This window comes from Callorhinus ursinus, unplaced genomic scaffold (genome assembly GCF_003265705.2).
Source record: "Callorhinus ursinus isolate GAN/ISIS: 27379988/994484 unplaced genomic scaffold, GSC_fseal_2.0 scaffold1, whole genome shotgun sequence".
NCBI classification, from domain to species: Eukaryota; Metazoa; Chordata; class Mammalia; order Carnivora; family Otariidae; genus Callorhinus; species Callorhinus ursinus.
Genome location: NW_027397063.1, coordinates 45855916 through 45868113, shown reverse-complemented (window position 1 = coordinate 45868113; position 12198 = coordinate 45855916).

Here is a 12198-nt window from a genome sequence, read left to right as displayed (position 1 = left end):
GTTTTGTACTGAGAACCTGGATGGTTCCCAACACAGCTTGGAGGAGCTCTATGGGACTTCAGGTTCACAGCTCCTGTCACTCATCCTTACCACCCGAATCCCAAAGCAACATTATATAGTCACGTTTCCATTCATGCTCAATGACTATTTTTCTCTACTCCCTATTTAAAGGCTTTTGCATGGATTACTGAATGGGAAATCCAGACACCTTGATTCCAACCACAAGCCTGCGAGTAAGTTTTTTCATAACTTTTAGGACATCACTTATCCTCAGTGTCAATATTTTTTTTTTCTAGAAAGTTGGGAGTAGGACTAGGATATACTGAGTGCTTCTTATTCTAAAATGGCATGATTTTAAATCTTTAGCAGGCTCTCCTACACTATTTAAATAATTTGCAACGGTGTACCAGTTCCTAAGAGCTGATTGTCAGATATTTAGAAACTTTGAGAGCAGTTGTTAAACTGTTGGTAGGTTAAAGCCAGTGCATAATGGGAGTATTTACACCAGGGAAATAGGAAAACATTCAAAATCAGGGCCTCAAGAAAACAAAAACAAAACAAAAAGCCGGTTTACCAACATACCACTAATAAGAAGTATTATAATGTTCCGTAGACCAGAACCAAATGCAGTAAATATATAAAAGAATGTTCCACCATAGTTTAAGGTAGATTATTATAGTACAAATTGAATTAGATCAGATTTGCAAATTGTTCTAAAAAATCATTAAGTCTCCATAAAGCCACTCAGTGTGTCAAATGTGCATCCCCTGTACCATTTTATTGATGGAACTTTACTGCCTTTCCAACTAAACCCAGTTCCTTTTACTGCCTCTCAAATCAATAGGCTAAAGCAGCCCAAGTATCTTCCCTCATGATAGATTCAAAGATCATGCTTGTACAACTGAAAAATGTAGAATGCACAACTAGTCCAATTACTTGCTATAAAAAAACAACTAATTCAGTTCACTGCATCATTGATCCATTTAATTGTATAGCAGCTTCCTATTGATAACAGGAAATGTCCCTGACTCAACCACGCTGAAACTGAAACTGGCCAGTTTTCCACAACCATAAATTTCAGTAATGATTCTACATAATATACAGGGACTAAAAATCGTAGCCAGAGTTTATTATGTTTTTCTTAGTTTTACTGACATATTTCCCTGGCATCTGACCTGATTTCTCTTATGTTCCGGGGCCTCATTAGTTATGAAATGTTAGCCTATACTAATGTTCATGACTGGGTATTTTATTTCAGATAGAGATTGTGACAGATTTTAAACTCCCTATTCATTTGACTCTTGGAAACCATTCAGCAATCCACGACCTTTACGGAAGGTTCTGCTGATCTAGAAGTGCTACCTTCATTCGTATTTCTGACCTCTTGCTTTAGGCAGATACTGTTTAGTACACTTACGTAGTACAAATACAGCAAAAATGTGATGGATAACTACTATATTTTGAGCACAGTAGTAGATAATAGAGGAAACAAATAATCAGACATAATCGCTCCCTTCAAGAGCTCAGAATCTAATGTGAAAGATACGTGCATTAATTAAAACATTTTACTGGTAACTTTCAAAATAGAGAAATAAACCAATTGGTATTGAGTTGGGTGAAGGAGCAATTTTAACTTGGAGGAAATAGAGAAGAATTCCTAGAGTCCGTCCTTGACAGATGAGTAAGATTCCGAAAGCAAAGAAAAACAACAATGGCCATTCCAGGCAGAGGGAAAGACATAAAGTCATGGGAATACAGAAGGGCATTAAGGGATCAGATGGTGGAGAGGAAGGATTTGAGTGAGGTACACTGGGAGGAAAAAAAGGAAGATGAAATGGAAGATTTTGAATGCCAAGATAAGGAGTCAAGCAGGAGAAGTGGTAAATCAAATAGACATAATCCGATAAATAAAATATAATAACAAGCATGGATACAGTAGAGCACAGCTGAGGAGACATGAATCCACTGGGAGGGAAGAATCCAGGTCTTTCAGAATTTTGCAAAATGGAAAGAGGAGAAGCAGCATTCCAGAAAGAGGGACTAATGTGAGCAAAGGCACAAAGACAGTGATAATGATCATTATTATAACTATGTATGTCAAGCACTGTGCTAAACATTTTATCTATAATATCACATTTTATTTTGCACCTCAGTGAGGGAGGTTATTATTTCCAGTTTACAGATATGAAACTGAGGTCCAGAGAAGCCAAGTAATAGGCCCAAAGCCATATAAGAGTGGACTCAGAATTTGAACCCATTATACCATAAACCTTCAATCTGAGAAATGAAAGATGATATGACATCGAAGGGCAAAAGTAAATCAAGTTGGTTATAGTGTACTAATTTTTTAAATCATAAATACCACTTATTGAGCAGCTACTATGTTGCAAGAAATTTAATATACATACTACATCATCACAACGCCCTGAAGAGAAAATTGAGCCATATCACCAGTTAGTGGCAAACTCAGAAATTCTTGCCACACAAAAAGTGCAGAGGGAGCTGAGGAGAGGAGGGAGAGAGGGTGCCAGCCATGACTTTCCAGAGAGGTATCAGTGGAGAAAAGCAAGGAAGTTTGGCACCTGTGGCTGACAACGACGCTATTCTATGCCTGTCCCCTTTGGCCCTCCTTACATAATACACGTGAGGAAGGAACCAGATTCAGGGTCAGGAGAGAGACCCTACATGGTTGATCTGAACATTGTTGTATTCGGAGCATGTTGAAACCATCATGTGGATACACTCAAAGAGCTGCAAATACTGTCAGTCAAAAGTCGGTATGGGACATCTTGTAATGGGAGATGGTGGAGGAGTCTGCCTAGAGACTAATACGGAATATGAGAAAAGGACGAAGCTTTCATTTCCTTGGAGGAGGCCGGGATGGCAAAGACCAAGTCTGCCTGAGGATGTCAAGTTTTAGTCCAGTTTGGAATCAGTAAGTGGGAGTTTGGGAGTTTCGATCCAGGGGCAACAGGCCAGGGATCAGAGTTGGCATGATACCAAATGCTAACAACCTAGGTAATGGCAGGTCATGGAGAGTGAGAGTCAGGTCTGGTCATCCCCAGGCCCGGGGCTGGTGGGGAAACTGGAAGTAGGTAAGGATATTGGGTGGGATCCCTCCTGCAGTGACCACATCTTGGAGGGGAATCCCTAAAGTCCAGGACACTGGAAAACCGCATGGCCCTCCAGAAACCATTCGGCAGCCTCCAAGCATTATTTCCAGAAGGTACTGCTCATCCCAAACTGCTCCCTTCAGTCAGATTTCTGACCTCTTGGTTTGGGGAGATGCTATTTAGTTCTAATCTCACTGAGATTCCGGACAAGGCTGGAATGACTCCGGCCCAGGACACACCAGTTGGCCATGAGCAGGTCAACCCCAACACATTTATGTGTACAGGTGGCTAGCTGGGAGTGGGCAAGGCTGGCATGGCTTTGGAATGTAGGACAGAATCAGGACCAGAGATGGGATTCCCCTCCCAGGAGGCTGTACCTCAAGCCTGGAGCAGGCAAGCACTTGCAGAAACAGACTGGGGAAAGGACCAAGAATTGGAAATGCTCACCCATAAGGACGGGCCAGAGGAAGGAAACTAAGAAGGATTAATCAGATAAACGCAAGCGAGGAGAATGTAGCTTCTAATGTTGCCTCACATGGCTCTTCTTCCTTCATTTCCTGTGTATGACTTTTATTTTACACACTTATTTGTAACTGGAACAAACCTTCAAAGAGAAAACTCGCTTCACTGTAAGATGATGGTAACAGGGCCTCCCTCTGGGGAGGTTGCGAGTATTAAATAGGATAATGTATGTGATTGTACCTATTAGGTGCTCAGTGTGTGCTCGTACTCACCACCTCTGGCCCGCCTCCTTCCTTCCCTGGGTTTATATTCCTTAGCTTATACATCCTTTGATCTTATCATCAAAATAGAAGCAGGTGTGATTAAATTAGATGTGGTTGATTTCTACATACAGGCTTAACAGTGAGAGAAAAGAATTAAGCCTTTGGCTTCCAAATTGGCTTTTGCAGAGTATTGAAAAAGTGTTTTTTGGCCATATCCTTTTATGGGTGAGAAAACTGAAATAATCAGCTGAGCAGAAGTGCTCTCTCCAAATCCAGAGTTGTAGCCTGTGCCTCGGCAGATGCTTTCTCGCCCGTTGCTTAGCCATTTGGGAAAGTCCAGGGAGTCCAAAGGAGCAAGACAACGAATCATTTGGTATTATTTATCCCTAACCTTCTGATTCTGGAGCAAACCACTTCCTCAGAATCATCTTATAGGAAGCCTGTTGTTGTGCTGCCGTTTTACACGAAGATGTAATCACCAGCCTGTGACCTTTTCCCCTAATTAGAAGTGGCCAGCTTTATGTAGTTTTAGGGGTCACCCTGACTTCCACCTCACAGACCCCCCCCCCCTTTCCTGTAATATGGCTCCTGTCGTTGCTTTTAGAAACTCACATGGCTTTCAGAGCATAGTCCCATGATCCACATGTTAACTCCCTTCTGGCCAGGGGGACCCATGAACTTTGACCAAACAAATGGGGAATCCAAAACAGTGCTAAAGGTGCCTTCCTTCAACTGCCAGTCCCCAGGAAGGTGATAGATGTTTACACTGTGGCCCAGAAGCCTCTCGATCCCCACCTTGGTGGTCAGGCTGAGCTCGGGAAGGAGAGAACGTGACCATGCTGCCACAGGGCTAGTTTCTAACCATGTCCGCTCCTCTGGGCTGACACCGCCCTCTGCTCCCCAACCCCAAAGGTCCAAGGACCCCTAGGGAGCCCACACCAGTTTCTCTCACATAATGACCTGTGGATGTACGTCTGAGTACGTCCGTCCACACACACCAACATTCAAAAATGAGAATTTTGCATAAGGATCCCGATTGCAGAGCTTAACCAAAGATGAGAAAATGCCCCAACTCGAAGCCTACATCGGTACCTATGACAATCACATCGAGGGGAGTGATGCTCTCCTTAGGACCTCAGGCCTCACCAGTCCCGACCGTGGGACAGAGTCTGAAATGAGGCAGCTCTGAATGTGAAATACAACGCTACTGGATTATTGGAATTCTTGCCTTGCCTGCCCCCCTCATCTGCATTGCCCCCTTCGCCCAGAAGTGGGAGCAATACTTTTTTGCTGCCTCTAGACTCCAACCACCACCACATCCACCAGCCGTCACCAGCCCCAGTTAGCCATCCACGTTCAGGAAAGAAAAACAAAAAACATCAACTGATACTTTTCCTCTCACTGAGCCCTCAGAGCTCTTGGAACAGAATCTGTACCAGGCGCGTAAGGCCATCCCAAGGCCACGGGACTGTTGCCAGGGCTGGAAAGCATGCTGGCAGGGCTCTGAGTTTGGCAATGGGCCCCTCCGACATTTCCTGGTTCTTTCAGGAGACAGAAAACCAACTCCCCTTATAGGCCAATTCAATGTGTACTAACTAAAAGGAAGATTCTGTTTGTTGTCGTCATTATCGAAGAATTGATATCTCTCTATTTTATAATCTGTATATGCCTGTTTTACAGATCTCCTATATACATATTTGACACATATGTAGGCCTATATGATTTTGCTGTATCACAGTAAAAAATGTAGATATGTTCTTGGTTTATAGTTCAGCTGCGGATGGGAAGCCTTGGCTTAGAGTAGGCAGTCTTTGTTTCCTGACATCTCAGTTTTCTTTCCAACTTGAGGAAGTACCCCGTCTAAACGTTCATACTCATTTTTAGTTGGCCTTATTCTACTGAACAAGCTTGTACTTCTACTCTCACTGAATGTCCCCGTTCAGGTACAGAGATGCACAGGGCAGAGCTCATCTCTCTGCTCTAACGAACAGGCAACAGGGGCTCAGGAGAGGTGGACTGCGCCTCGCACCCACATGGGTGCAGCGGAGTCTGCCCGAAGCAGCCCTCCCAGCCCACAGCCCCGGGTTCTTCCCGAGACTGACGCCTCCATCGGAACCCAGTGAACATTCAAAACACATCTGCTGATTGAATAAACTACCCACAGTCCCTGGCAGCAAGGACATAAGACGATAAGGCAAGATATTAAAAATACGAATGCACTCTCCCGCCAGGTCCTAGGTATTGTTAGAGGCACAGAACTGTTGTAAGGTACTCTCTAATGAAAAATGGTCATGGTTGGGCTGTGCTCTTTTATCTCCCTGATTCTAGTACCCAATTTTTATCAAGGACCTCAGGCCTGAAGAGCTCAAACTGCATTTTGAAGCTTATCTCATTAATATTCACCACCACGTCCTCAAAGGGTGTGGGCATGTATCATTATCTTCACGTCTCAGATGGAAACATGGCAGTGAAGAGAAGCACAGGGTTAAGGATTCAGAGACTGTCTTCTTACTGCACCCTCATCCATGTCCTGTGGCCCTGTAAGAAGCAACGCTCAGATAAAGCGAGTGGGAGGCTGTCATTTCAGCCCGATGTCCCCAGTGTCACAGTCTGACCAAAATAATCAAATCAAAGCCTTGGGGCTTTGAAACGAAAGGCGATGATGAAGCAAGATTGTCAAGGAAGCCATTATGTATTGGCCTGGATTCTCAAACGTCCCTAGAAAAACACTGAAAGCACAGATGTGGATTATCAGACAATAGCAATTAAAGCCTATACCTCACAGCAAAGACAGCCAGTTTAGAGACCCAAGCAATGGCCACACAAGATTTGTGGGAATTTCTGGGATTTTAGATTTGGGCCCCCTCTGATCTTTCAGCATGATCTTGAGCATCCATGTGTCAATTTCACCGCTTCCGACACTGCTCAGTTTCTCTTTCTGCAAATCTCTGTGCTTTTTTAAAAAGCAGGCTAAAGACACCTGGCATTAGCAACCCCAATGACACTGAAAAGAACACAAGAAATGTCATGCCAGGTAGATCAGTGTTCTATTTGATTGAGAATTTTGTCACCAATATTTGGGGGAGGACATGCCTTTTTTTTTAAGATTTTAGTTATTTGAGAGGAGCAGAGCGAACGAGAGAGAGTACAAGCAGGAGGGGGAGGGGAAGAGGGTGAAGAAGAAGCAGGCTCCCCACTGAGCAGGGAGCCCGACATGGTGTTCAACCCCAGGACCCTGGGATCATGACCTGAGCTGAAGGCAGACGCTTAACGGACTGAGCCATCCAGGTGCCCCGAGGACATGACTTCTTAAAAACTGGTGTTACACATAGAAATGTACATATTATATTAACAAACATTTCTGAAATTCCCTTAACTTCACCAATATTTGCTATTTATACTGTTATTGAAAAATAAACACTGTGATTAAAAAAACAAAAAACAAAACAAAAACTGGTGTTGCACTTCTGGAGAACTTATCCTACAAATGCAAAAATTCACATAAGATCATTCATTGCTATGATGTTTGTAATAACAAAAACTTGGGAACGAATTATGTGGCCATTAATAAGAGACTGGTCGAATAAATTATGGTACATCCATACAATGGAACATAACTTGGGTCTAAAAAACAGAATGAAAGAGGTCCTCGTGTACCAATAAGGAAAAATCTTGAGGACATAGTGTCAAATAAATAAAGCAAGATGCATACAAGTGAGTGAGTATAGGATGCCACTATTTGTTTAGAAATTGTGAAGGTGAATATATTTGATCATTTAATATATATTTCTTGAACACCTTCAATATCCCAGGAACTTTTCTAGGCATGGAGTATATATATTCAGTGAACAAAACAGACTAAACTCCCTACCTTCAAAGAACTTATTCTTATTTGCTTTTATATGCACTTTACAAAGTTTTTTTATATTTATTTATTTATTTATTTATTATTTTTATTAACATATAATGTATTATTTGTTTCAGGGGTACAGGTCTGTGATTCATTAGTCTTCCACAATTCACAGCGCTCACCATAATACATACCCTCCCCAATGTCCATCACCCAGCCTCCCCATCCCTCCCACCGCCCTCCATTTTTTTAAAGACATAGAAGAAACCCATAATAGAGATTACATGTTGGGAGACACAGGGGCTGGGCAGACGTAGGACAGGTCCAAGAGAGCAAGTCTTCACTGTATGGTCTTTTACATTTTCTAAATATTTAAATCAAATAAAATAAAAATGAAAAAACAAACAGGAAAATCTTCAATGCTTTTCCCTATTAATCAGAGATGGATTTGTACTCACTAAACTACCTAAACTTGTCTCGAACCTCTTTACCAATTTAGGCTAAGTGTTACGCGCTCTTGGAAGCTTCTTCCATATATTTTCTTTTTTTTAATTTAATTTAAATATCATTTCCTTCGTTTATCCTATAGGCATTTCTTTCTTGGTTTCAAAACATCCCTTTTATCTATGATATTCTGAGATGAAATGAACATATTTATGTTCATTGTCCTCAAACCATTCATTCATCTATAAGCCTTAATGAAGTCTCCCCCATTATCTTTGCCTTCTCTCATTGAAGGCTTCTCATTATTGCTAATAAATTCTTTATTTCGACTCTGTTAATTACATACACCAGCTTCTCTGCTTGTAACTGAGGTGACTGGGACTCCACTTCTTCCCCCACTAGAGCCCCCAGCCTCGCCACTCACATGACTACCCTTCACCTTTATTTTTATCCATAAACTCCTTTGAGCAGAAAACATCCAGAAATGATCATTCTGGACCAAAATTCTTTTTTAAAAAAACCCTGACTAACCATAAATTCATCTCTGCCTGTCCCCACCCTTCCTCTAACTCCCGGTTTTCAGCCTGTCTCTCATCCACTTTAGATCTGGAGATGATGCTGTGCCATGTGTTCTGTGCCGAGTTTCACATTCCAGCCCAGCTCCTGGTCATACCAATGTGCTTTCTGTCCTCTTGTCTCACACATGCCTCTCACTGCCAAACTAGAAGATGTTTCCCCACTCTGATCATCCTCAGACCCACCACAGTGTCTGAAATAGTTTGAAACCATTTATACCTGTTAAAGGTCACAGGCTCTTATCATTAAAAGAATCAGCAGCAGCTAGTTGATCTCTAGCATCCCTGGCCTCTTATAAAGAGGCTTCTGGAGGGCCCTGCAGGCCCCATTTACCCCAGCTTGGGGATATTCATGCATCTACTAGAGCAGAAGCATCAGGCTCTACCCATGCATCCTGTAATCCCTTTTGAGAATGACCAACTGTTTGGTTTGCCCACAAAGGATTGAGGGGGTTCTAAGGTAGGGGACTTTTGGAGGAGTAGGAGACCTAAATTTTGTCTGGTCCCAGGAATTCAGCTAGATAGGGATCAAACCATTCTGAACACCTACGAACTCAATAGGAGATCGAAGAAAAGAATAGCAGCAACTCTCTGAACAGAAAAGCGACCACTTTCTGGAAGGTAGAACGTGGGGAGAAGTGAATCTGAAGCGATATTTGGGAAGATAGACCTGGGGGGGGGAGGGAGCCTCCGTCAGCCGCTACCCAGAAGTGCTACAACAGCAGAGCACAAAATCGGAACTTTTAGAAGTTGGCTCCGCTGAGGGACGTCACTCCAGTGGCTAAGTGGGGAGTGGAACCCTCGCTGGGACAGTGTGGTCTCAGGACCCTCGGGGTCACAGAAAGACCGGGGAGTGCAGCAGAGCTCCCATGTATCGGAGTGGGGAAGCGGCTGCAGAGACGGAGCCAAGGCGCAGGCTGTCAGCTCGGGGTTGCCATAAACAGTGATCCGCGGCCCAGTTGGGCCACTGCTTTTCCCGCAGGGGCCCAACAAGCGGCAGATCCAGGGAGACTCCCCTTCCTCTCCCAGGAGAAGCAGCACGGGAGCTCACTGCAGGAATCTGCTGGGTTTGGAGACTCCACACGGGATTGTGTGCCAGAGATAGAAATGCTCGGTCACAGGCCGAGTGAGCACGGAGTGAAGCCGGAGACCGGGGAGACGGGAGTGATTAACTGCTTTTCTCTGGGGGCTCACTGAGGAGTGGGGCCCCAAGTTCTCAGCTCCTCTGGGGTGGAGATTGGAAGGCTGCCATTTTCACTCTTGTTCTCCAAAGCTGTACGGAAAGCTTGCAGGGAACAAAAGCTCCGGAGAGCAAACCCAAGCAGATTACTTAACCCGGACCTGGCAAGGGCGGGGCAATTCTGCCTCCGGCAAAGACACCTGAGAACCAGAGCGACAGCCCCCCCCCCCCCGAAGATCAGCAACAACAGCCAGCCAAGGCCAAGTTTACTGATCAATGAGAACGACAGAACTCCAGCGCTAGGGGAATACAGCACAGAGAATTCATGGATTTTTTCCCCCATGATTCTTTAGTCTTTCAAAGTTAATTTTTAAAATTTTCTTTATTTTTTTCTTTTTCTATTTTTTCAATTTTTCTTTTTCTCTTTTTTAACCAACATCTTATCAATTCCTTTTTAAAAAATCTTTTTTAATTTCATTTTTAGAGTCATATTCTATCTCTTCATTGTAGTTAACCTTATTTTTTGCATATAGATGTTTTTCTCTCTTTAAAATTTTGGGATGCAGTTTCTTCTAACAGACCAAAATATACCCTAAATCTCTAGTGTATGGCTTTGTTCTAGTCTCCTGCCTGATCACATTCTCTCTGATTTGTTTTAATTGTTCTTCTTTCTTTTTTCAACCAACTTCTTATCTTATCAATTTCTTTTATAAAAATCTTTTATAATTTTCATCTTTACAGTCATATTCCACCCCTTCATTGTATTTACCCTTATTTTTGTACATATATAAGTTTTTCTTTCTTTAAAATTTAGGGAGGCAGTTTCTTCTAACAGACCAAAATACGCCCAAAATCTAGTGTGTGGCTCTGATCTCTTCACCAGCTTGATCATATTCCTTTTTTTTTTCTTTCCCTTTCTTTTCCACCCAGTTTTGGGTCTCTTCTGATTTGTTTAGTGTATATTTTTCTGGGGTCGTTTTTACCCTTTTAGCATTTTGTTCTCTCATTCATCTATTTTCCTCTGGACAAAATGACAAGATGGAAAAACTCACCTCAAGAAAAAGAACAAGAGGCAATACCGACTGCCAGGGACCTAATCAATATGGACATTAGTAAGATGTTGGAACTAGAGTTCAGAATGACGATTATAAAGACACTAGCTGGGATTGAAAAGAGCATGGAAGATACTAGAGAATCCCTTTCTGGAGAAATAAAACAACTAAAATCTAACCAAGTCAAAATCAAAAAAGCTATTAATGAGGTGCAATAAAAAATGGAGTCTCTTCACTGCTAGGATAAATGAGGCAGAAGAGAGAATTGGTGATATAGAAGACCAAATAATGGAGAATAAAGAAGCTGAGAGAAAGAGAGAGAAACAACTACTGGATGACAAGGGCAGAATTCGAGAGATAAGTGATAGCATAAGACAAAACAATCTTAGAATAATTGGGATCCCAGAAGAAGAAGAGAGAGGGGCAGATGGTATATTGGAGCAAATTATAGCAGAGAACTTCCCTGATTTGGGGAAGGAAACAGGCATCAAAATCCATAAGGCACAGAGAACCCCACTCAAAATCAATAAAAATAGATCAACACCCCGACAACCAATAGCAAAACTTAAAAGTCTCAGAGACAAAGAGAAAATCCTGAAAGCAGTTCGGGACAAGAGGTCTGTAACCTACAATGGTAGAAACATTAAAATGGCAGCAGACCTATCCACAGAGACCTGGCAGTCAAGAAAGGACTGGCATGATATATTCAGGGTGCTATATAAGAAAAATATGCAGCCAAGAATACTATTTCCAGCTAGGCTATCTTTGAAAATAGGAGAGATAAAAAGCTTCCAGGACAAACAAAAACTAAAAGAATTTGCAAACACCAAACCAGCCCTAGAAGAAATATTGAAAGGGGTCCTCTAAACAAAGAGAGAGCCTAAAAGTAACATAGACCAGAAAGGAATAGAGACAATACACAGTAACAGTCACCTTACAGGCAATACAATGGCACTAAATTCATATCTTTCAATAGTTACCCTGAATGTAAATGGGCTAAATGCCCCAAGCAAAAGACACAGGCTATCAGATTGGATAAAAAAACAAGACCCATCAATACACTGCCCGCAAGAGACTCATTTTAGACCCAAAGACACCTCCAGATTGAAAGTGAGGGGGTGGAAAACCATTTACCATGCTAATGGACATCAAAAGAAAGCTGGGGTGGCAATCCTTATATCAAACAAATTAGATTTTAAACCAAAGACTATAAGAGATGAGGAAGGACACTATCCTACTTAAAGTGTCTATCCAACAAG